Genomic DNA, 9,833 nt, shown 5'->3' with positions numbered 1-9,833 from the left:
AAGCAGACCAGCAGGGGGGCCAGTTGGGGACAAGCAGGCCATCAGTGGGGGTCAGTTGGAGGTGATCAGGACAGCAGGGAGGCAGTTTGGAGTGAGCAGGCCAGTGGGGAGGGAGGGTAGGGGCGAGCAGGCCAGCGGGAGGGGCAGTTTGGGGTGGTCAGGCTGGCAGGGGGGCATTTGGGGGCAAGCAGGCCGACAGCAGGGGGGGGCAGTTGGGAGCAAGCAGACTGGCAGGCAGAGTGGTTAGAGGCAATCAGGCAGGCAGGCAGGCAGGTGAGTGGTTAGGAGCCAGCAGTCTTGGATTGCAAGAGGGATGTCCAACTGCCAGTTTAGGCCCAATCCCTGTAAACTGGCAGTAGGACATCCTTCAAGGGATCCCAAATTGGAGAGGGTGCAGGCCAGGCTGACGAACATACCCTCCCCCATGCACAAATTTCGTGCACCAGGCCACTAGTCCTATATAATAAAAGCCCAGTGACTGAAATGGCAGAACAACCAGAATGACCAGAGACCAGAATGACCATAGCCCCTTGCCCCAGATGGCTCGCCCCCCAGCAAGCAGTTAGGGGTGATCAGGCAGGCAGGCAAGTGGTTAGGGGCTTTCAGGCAGGCAAGCAGAGGCGGTTAGGGCTGATCAGGCAGGCAGAGGCAATTAGGGTGATCAGGCGGACAGGCAGAGGTGGTTAGGGGTGATCAGGCAGGCAGGCGAGTGGTTAGGGGCAATGAGGCAGGCAGGCGAGTAGTAAGGGGGGATCAGGCAGGCAGGCAGAGGCAGTTAGGGACAATCAGGCATGCAGAGGCAGTTAGGGGGGATCAGGCAGGCAGGCAGAGGTGATTAGGGGTGATCAAGTAGGCAGAGGCGATTAGGACGATCAGGCAGGCAGGTGAGTGGTTAGGGATGATCAGGAAGGCAGGAAGAGGCAGTTAGAGGTGATAAGGCAGGCAGGCGAGTGGTTGGGGCAATCAGGCAGGCAGGTGAGTGATTAGGGGCAATCAGGCAAGAGAGTGGTTAGGGGTGATTATGCAGGCAGGCAGAAGCTTAGGGCTGATCAGGCATGCAGGTGAATGGTTAGGAGCATTTCAGGCATGCAGGTGAGTGGTTACAGGAGATCATGCAGGTAGGCAGAGGTGGTTAGGAGTGATCAGGTAGGCAGGCGAGTGGTTAGGGGCAAGGTCCCAGATTGAGAGAGGGTGCAGGCTGGGCTGAGGGCCCCCTCCCCCCATGCACAAATTTCATGCACCGGGCCTCTATTTAGTTATAATAGCCAAAGTCTGGAAGCAGCCCAAGTGCCCATCAACAGATAGTGTATACAAAAGCTTTGGTATATTTATACAATGGAATACTATGTGGGTGGTAAAACTTTTACCCTTTGAATGGATAGACCTGAAGAGTATTATGCTAAGTGAAATAAGACAGAATACCATATGATCTCACTAATTTGTGGAATCTAATGAGCAAAATAAACTGATGAACAAAATAGAATGAAAAACATGGATACATGGAACAGACTGCCCTGTGCCAGAGGGGAGGTGTGTGGAGATGATTGGATAAAGAAGGTGAAGGGATTAGCTCAAGAACATATATGCATAGCCCATGGAAATGGACAATAGTTTGTTGAAGGCCAAGGTAGGGGAAGGCAGAGGTGGGTGAAGGTGGACAAAAGGCAGGGAAAAGGGAAACAGCTGCAATTATGTCAAAATTTAAAAAATTTTTAATAAAGAAAAGGAACTATAGGCCAATATGCCTGATGAACATAGATGCTAAAATCCTCAACAAAATATTAGCAAACCAGATCCAGCAAAACATTAAAAAGTTCATACACCATGACCACTTGGTACTTATTCTGGGGATGCAAGGCTGGTACAATGTGCAAATTAATAAATGTAATATATCACATAAAAAAATTAAAGATAAAAATTGCATGATCATATTAATAGATGCATTAAAAGCTCTTGATAAAACCCAGCACCTATTTATGATAAAAAACTGTCAGCAATGTCGGAATAGAGAGATCATCATAATAAAGGCCATATATAAAAAACCTAAAGCCAATATCATGCTCAATGGGTGAAAATTAAAAGCATTTCACTTAAAATCAGGAACAAGACAGACATCCACTTTCACCACTCTTATTCAACATAGTACTGGAAATCCTAGCCAAAGCAATCAGACAAGAACAAGTAAAAGGCATCCAAATTGGAAAGGAGGAAGTAAAGCTGCCATTATTTTCAGATGACATGATATTGTACATAGATAACCCTAAAGACTCCACCAAAATAACTATTAGATCTAATAAATGAATTCAGCAATGTAGCAGGATACAAAAGTTATATATAGAAATTGGTGGCATTTTATACACCAATAATAAATAAACCTAAGAAAACAATCCCATTTACTATTGCAACATTAAAAAAAGGTACCTAGGAATAAATTTAACCAAAGGGTTAAAAGACCAGTATATGACATTGAAGAAAGGAATTAAGGAAGATGTAAACAAATGGAAGCATATATCATGTTGATGGATGGAAAAATTAACATCATTAAAATGTTCATATTACCAGAAGCAATCTATATATTCAATGCAATTCCTATTAAAATTCCAGTGGCATATTTTACAGATCTAGAACAAATATTCCAAGAAGACCCTGAATAGTCTCAGAAATATTGAAAAAGACAAAGTTGTAAGAATCACAATACCAAATATCAAACTATAATACAAAGCCACTGTGATCAAAACAGGCTGAAACTGGCACAAGAACCAACATATAGTTCAATGGAACAGAACAGAGCCCAAAAATCAATCCATTCCTGTATGATTAAATTATATTTGACAAAGAGGGCAAGGACATACAATGGAGTAAAAACAGTCTCTTCAATAAGTGGTGTTGGGAAAATTGGATAAGTACAGACAAAAAAAAAAAAAAAAGAACTTAGACCACAAACTTAAACCGTACACAAGAATAAACTAAAAATATAAATTGTGAAATCACAAAAATTCTAGAAGACAAGATAAGCAGTAAAATCTCAGACACCTCTCAGAGCAATATTTTTTGTCAATATGTCTTCAAGGGTAAAGGAAACATGATAAATTTTAAAAAACAGGAGTACATTAAACTAAAAAGTTTCTTAACAGCAAAAGAAACCATCAACAAAATGAAAAATGAATCCCTACTGTACAGAACATATTTGCCAATGATTCATCTGATAAGGGGTTAATCTCCAAAAGAACTTATACAACTCAACACCAGGGAGACAAACAATCCAGTAAAAAAATGGGCAAAGGAATACAGGAGGGAAGGAAGATGGCTGCCAATGGGAAGGCAGACTGCAAGATAGTACGTGAGTTAGAGAATGAAGGGAGAGTGTGTGGTTGTATGGGGAGTGTTTGTTTGCGAGTTGAGGGACAGCTATACTCCAGGGTACAGTGGGGGATTGCTGGATGGGGTTCCCTGACCAGGCAGCCTCCACTGCTGCTGGGATCCCTCCTGGAGCAACCGGCTCTGACACGGAGACCACACCATCTTGAAGGGGAGAGTGGATGTTGTCGGAAGCCTGAAAATGTTGTCGGGAATCTACAACAACGGCACCTAGCAAACAGTTGCGAACCCAGGAACACTGGTCCCCAAGTGGTGTGAGCATGCAGATTCGGAGGAACTCTGCACCTCCTCACAGAAAGGAGAGAGAGAACTGCATAACCAGACACCCAGAGAAGAGAGATCATGGGGAGACAAAGAAACAGCCTGCATATGAAAGAAAAGCAGTCATCACCAGAAAAGGAAGTAAATGAAATGGAGGCAAGCAACCTGTCAGAGAAAGAATTCAGAGAAATGGTCATAAGGTGGATGAAAAGAATGGAAGACAAATTCAACAATATGTGTAAGAACCAAGAGGAAATGAAGAAGAACAAAGAAGAAATGAAAAATGGCATCACTGCTATAAAGAACTCAATACAGGCTCTGCCCCTCGTGTTACTGCCCCACCGCCTGGCCCCTGCAGACACACGACCCGCTACCGACCAATCTGCCCAGCACTCGCGTGCACCATGTCTGGTTCCTCCAGCGTCACCGCTATGAAGAAAGTGGTTCAACAGCTCAGCTGGAGGCTGGGCTCAACCACGTGAAGGTTTCCCAGGCTGCTGCAGATTTGAAACAATTCTGTCTGCAGAATGCTCAGCATGACCCCCTGTTGACTAGAGTATCTTCAAGTACCAATCCCTTCAGATCCCAGATAGTTTGTTCCTTTTTGTAGTAAAATGAATTTTGAAGGTGTTCTAAACCACTTTTCTGGAACCAGCGAATATTCAAAGAGAGCCAAAATTGAAGCCTGTACAAAAAGCTTACCCTATAACATGTACCATACTCTACAAACTTCTGCTTTTGTCAGTCCTTAACATGTACCTGTCTGAATTTTCATGAATTTATATTTCACAAGAATGATTATTTTATATACACTGGCAGCAGCATACAAATAAAATACTTAGTATAAAAAGAAAAAGAAAAACTCAATACAAAGCATCAACAGTAGACTAGAACAGTGGCCGGCAAACTCATTAGTCAACAGAGCCAAATATCAACAGTACAACAATTGAAATTTCTTTTGAGAGCCAAATTTTTTAAACTTAAACTATATAGGTAGGTACATTGTTATTAACTTAATTAGGGTACTCCTAAGCTGGCCTTTGCTAAAAACATCCTCAATCTGATTGAGGTATGTTCGCTGAGGTCGACCCCTTCCAACTCTCCCATCCACACTCATATTGTATACTTGTTTTGTCTATCTCCTTTTGTTCATCCTCTCTATATGTCCAAACCATCTCAACATACCTTTCTCAATCCTCAACACCACATCTTCTTTCACTCCACAACATTCCTTAAAATTAACTTAATAAACTTTACTTAAATTTTAAGTCAACTTTGCACTGTACGTGTGCGCACACACGTGGTATTTTGTGGAAGAGCCACACTCAAGGGGCCAAAGAGCCGCATGTTGCTCATGAGCCGCAGTTTGATGATTACTGGACTAGAAGAAGCAGAGGACCGCATCAGTGAGCTAGAAGACAAGGTAGGAAAAAAAAAAAAAACCCAAGCAGAGCAGCTTCTAGAAAAAAAAAATTAAAAAGCAGGAGGAGAGCCTAAGAAAACTTTGGGACAACATGAAATGAAACAACATCCACATAATAGGGATGCCAGAAGGAGAGGAAACTGAGCAAGGAATAGAAAACCTGTTTGAAGAAATAATGACAGAAAACTTCCCTGAAATAGGGAAGAAAAAATTCACACAAATCCAAGAAGCTCACCGAGACCCAAACAAAATGAACCCCAAAAGATCGACACCAAGGCACATTATAATTAAACTGGCAAAGACCAACAACAAAGTAAGAATCTTAAAGGCTTCCAGAGAGAGACAGAAAGTTACCTACAAGGGATCTCCCATCAGACTATCGACTGATTTCTCAACAGAAACACATCAGGACAGAAGGGAATGGAATGAAATATACAAAGTCGTGCAAAGGAAGGGTCTGAATCCAAGAATACTGTACCCAGCAAGGCTATCAATCAAAATTGAGCTTTACAGACAAAAAAGGACTAAGGGAGTTTATTACCACCAAACCAGCAATGCAAGAAATGTTAAAGGGTCTGCTGTAAAATGAAGAAATAGGAAACAAAGAAGGAACACAGGGGTAAAGAATAAAAATAGTGACAAAAAACTACCTATCAATAATAACTTTAAAAGTAAATGGATTAAATGCCCCAATCAAAAGACATAGGGTAACTGAGTGGATAGGTAAACATGACCCATATATCTGCTATCTACAGGAAACCCACCTCAGAAAAAAAGATGCACACAGACTGATGGTGAAGGAATAGAAAAAGGTTTTTCAGGCGAATGGAAATGAAAAAAAACCTGGGGTAGAAATACTTATATCTGACAAATTATATCTCAAAGTGAAGGACATAACAAGAGATAAGGAAGGCCACTTCATAATAATAAAGGGAGCAATGCAACAAGAAGAAATAACTCTGGTAAACATATACACACCCAATACAGGAGCACCCAAATACATAAAAAAAGTTCTGGAGGATAGCAAGGAAGATATTGACAGCAATACAATCATATTAGGGGACTTTAACACCCCACTATCACAATTGGACAAATCTTCTATACAAAAAAATCAGCAAAGAAACATCAATCCTAAATGACTCACTAGATAGATTGAATTAATCAACATCTTCAGAACATTTCACCCCAAAGCCTCAGAATATACATTATTCTCAAGTGCACATGGGTCATTTTCAAAGATAGACCATATATTGGGTCACAGGCAAAGTCTCTTCAAAATCAAGAAGATAGAAATCATATCAAGCATCTTCTCAGATCACAATGGCATAAAACTGGAAATCAACTACAATAAAAACAATAAAAAACCCAAACACATGGAGACTAAATAGCATGCTATTAAACAATGACTGGGTTACCAGAGAGATCAAAGAAGAAATAAAAAACATCATGGCACATGATGGCAAACAACAATGAAAGCACAACAATCCAAAATCTATGGGACACAGAGAAAGCAGTCTTGAAAGGGAAGTTCATAGCTCTACAAGTCTACTGCAAAAAAACAAAAAAACAATGGTTATAAATTACCTAACCCTACAACTCAAAGAGTTAGAAAGAGAGCAACAAGAAAAGCCCAGTGTAAGCAGAAGGAAGGGAATAATAAAGATCAGAGCAGAGATAAACGACATAGAGACCAATAAATAAATAAATAAATAAAACAATACAAAAGATCACCAAAACCATGAGCTGGTTCTTTGAAAGGATAAACAAGATTGATGAACCTCTAGCCAGGATCACCAAGGAGCAAAGAGAGAGGACCCAAATAAACAAAATCAGAAATGAAAGAGGAGAAATAATAACAGACCCCACAGAAATACAAAGGATTGTTAAAAAATACTATGAACAACTCTATTTCAACAAAATGGACAACCTGAAGGAAATGGACATATTCCTAGAAAAATACAACCTTCCAAAACTCAATCAGGAAGAATCTAAAAATCTCAATAGGCCCATAACTATGGAAGAAATTGAAGCAGTCATCAAAAAGCTTCCAACAAACAAAAGCCTGGGGCCAGACTGGTTCACAGGGGAGTTTTACCAAACATTAAAGGAAGAACTAAAACATATCCTCCTCAGACTATTCCAAAATATTCAAGAGGCAGGCACACTTCCAAGCTCATTCTATGAAGCCAGCATCACCCTAATACCAAAACCAGATAAAGACAACACAATGAGAGAATTACAGGCCAATATCCCTCATGAACATAGATGCCAAAATCCTCAACAAAATTCTAGCAAATCGCATCCAGCAGTACCTCAGAACGATCATACACCATGACCAAATAGGATTTATCCCAGGGATACAAGGATGCTACAATATCTGCAAATCAATAAACGTGATACATCACATAAACAAATTGACCGATGAAAACCACATAGTCATATCAATTGATGCAGAAAAAGCATTTGACAAAACCCAACACCCATTTTTGATAAAAACTCTCAGCAAGGTGGGAATAGAGGGATCATACCTCAACATAATAAAAGCCATATATGACAAACCCACAGCCTACATTATACTCAATGGGAAAAAACTAAAACCATTTCCCCTAAGAACAGGAAGAAGACTGGGATGCCCACTCTCACCACTCCTGTTGGACATAGTACTGGAAGTATTAGCCATTGCGATTAGAGAAGAAGAAGAAATAAAAGGTATCCAAATTGGAAAAGAAGAAGTAAAACTGTCCTTATTTGCAGATGACATGATATTGTACATAGAAAACCCTAAAGACTCCATCAAAAACCTATTAAACTTAATTAATGAATTTGGCAATGTAGCAGGATACAAAATTGACGCCAAGAAATCTATGGCATTTCTATACACCAATAGTGAACTTACAGAAAGAGAGACTAAAAAAGCAATCCCATTTACCATTGCACCAAAAAAATTAATATACCTAGGAATAAACTTAACTAAGGAGGTAAAAAACCTATATGCAGAAAACTACAGGACACTGAAAAAAGAGATAGAGGAAGACAAACAGAAGAAAGATCATACCCATGTTCATGGATTGGTAGAATCAACATAATCAAAATGTCCATAATACCCAAAGCAATCTATAGATTCAATGCACTCCCCATTAAAATTCCAATGGCATATTTCACAGACCTAGAAAGAACTCTCCAAAAATTCATCTGGAATAAAAAAGACCCCAAATAGCTGCATCAATCCTCAGAAAGAACAAAGTAGGTTGGATCTCAATACCAGATATCAAGCTGTATTACAAAGCCACTGTTTTCAAAACAGCCTGGTACTGGCACAAGAACAGACATATAGACCAATGGAACAGAATAGAGAGCCCAGAAGTCGACCCAAACTACTATGCTCAATTAATATTTGACAAAGTAGGCATGAACATACAATGGAGTCAATACAGTCTCTTCAATAAATGGTGTTGGGAAAATTGGACAGATACATGCAAAAAAATGAAACTAGACCACCAACTTACACCATACACAAAAATAAACTCAAAATGGATAAAGGACTAAAACATAAGACAGGAAACCATAAAAATACTAGAGGAATCCACAGGCAGTGAAATCTCAGACATATGCGGAAGCAATTTCTTCACTGATACCACTCCTAGGGCAATGGAAACTAAAGAGAAAATAAGCAAATGGGACTACATCAAAATAAAAAGCTTTTGAACAGCAGAGGAAACCATCAACAAAACAACAAGAAAGCCCACTGTATGGGAGAACATATTTGCAAATGTTATCATTGATAAAGATTTAATCTTCAACATTTATAGGGAACTCATACAACTTAATAAAAGGAAGATAAATGATCCAATAAAAAAAATGGGCAACGGACCTAAATAGATACTTTTCGAAAGAAGACAGAAGGAAGGCCAAGAGACATATGGAAACGTGCTCAAAGTTACTAATTATCTGAGAGATGCAAATTAAAATGACAATGCTGTACCATCTCACACCTGTCAGAATGGCAATCATCAACAAAGCAACAAACGACAAGTGGTGGCAAGGATGTGGAGAAAAAAGAACCCTCGTGCACTGCTGGTGGGAATGCAGACTTCTGCAGCCACTGTGGAGAACAGTATGGAGTTTCCTCAAAAAGTTAAAAATGGAACTCCCATTTGACCCAGTGATCCCACTTCTAGGAATATATCCCAAGAAACCAGAAACACCAATCAGAAATGATATATACTCCCCTATGTTCATAGTGGCACAATTTACAATAGCTAAGATTTAGAAACAGCCTAAGTGTCCATCATCAGATAAGTGGATTAAAAAACTTTGGTACATCTACACAGTGGAATACTATGCCGCTATAAAAAAGAAGGAACTTTTACCATTTGCAACAGCATGGATGGAACTGGAGAGCATTATGCTAAGTAAAATAAGCCAGTCGGAGAAAGATAAGTGTCTCATGATCTCACTCATATGTGGGATATAATGATCAATGTAATTTGATGAACAAGAATAGATCCAGAGACAAATGGTAGGGGAGGGAGGAGGATTAGAGAACAACCAAAGGACTTGTATGCATGCATATTAGCATGACCAATGGACACAGATACTGGGGTGGTGGGGGCTTGCCCAGGGTGGGAATGGCTGGCGGGGGGATGTCTATTGGGGGAAAAAGGAGATATATGTAAAACTTTAGACAATAAAAAAAGAATGGTTTAAAAAAGTATCAGTGTCAATTTCCTAATTTTGATTATTGTACTGTGATTATGGAAGAAAATGTTTT

At 39.9% G+C, this 9,833-nt stretch overlaps 1 pseudogene; it reads left to right on the top strand.

Moving 5' to 3' along the window:
* The first annotated feature begins 3,906 nt into the window (after positions 1 to 3,906).
* LOC118674063 lies at positions 3,907 to 4,249 on the top strand (annotated as a pseudogene).
* Positions 4,250 to 9,833: the final 5,584 nt, after the last annotated feature.

The sequence above is a fragment of the Myotis myotis genome, unplaced genomic scaffold (genome assembly GCF_014108235.1).
Source record: "Myotis myotis isolate mMyoMyo1 unplaced genomic scaffold, mMyoMyo1.p scaffold_m19_p_19, whole genome shotgun sequence".
NCBI lineage: Eukaryota > Metazoa > Chordata > Mammalia > Chiroptera > Vespertilionidae > Myotis > Myotis myotis.
The sequence above is the reverse complement of the archived record's forward strand: the minus strand, read 5'-3'. Positions and strand labels throughout refer to the sequence as shown.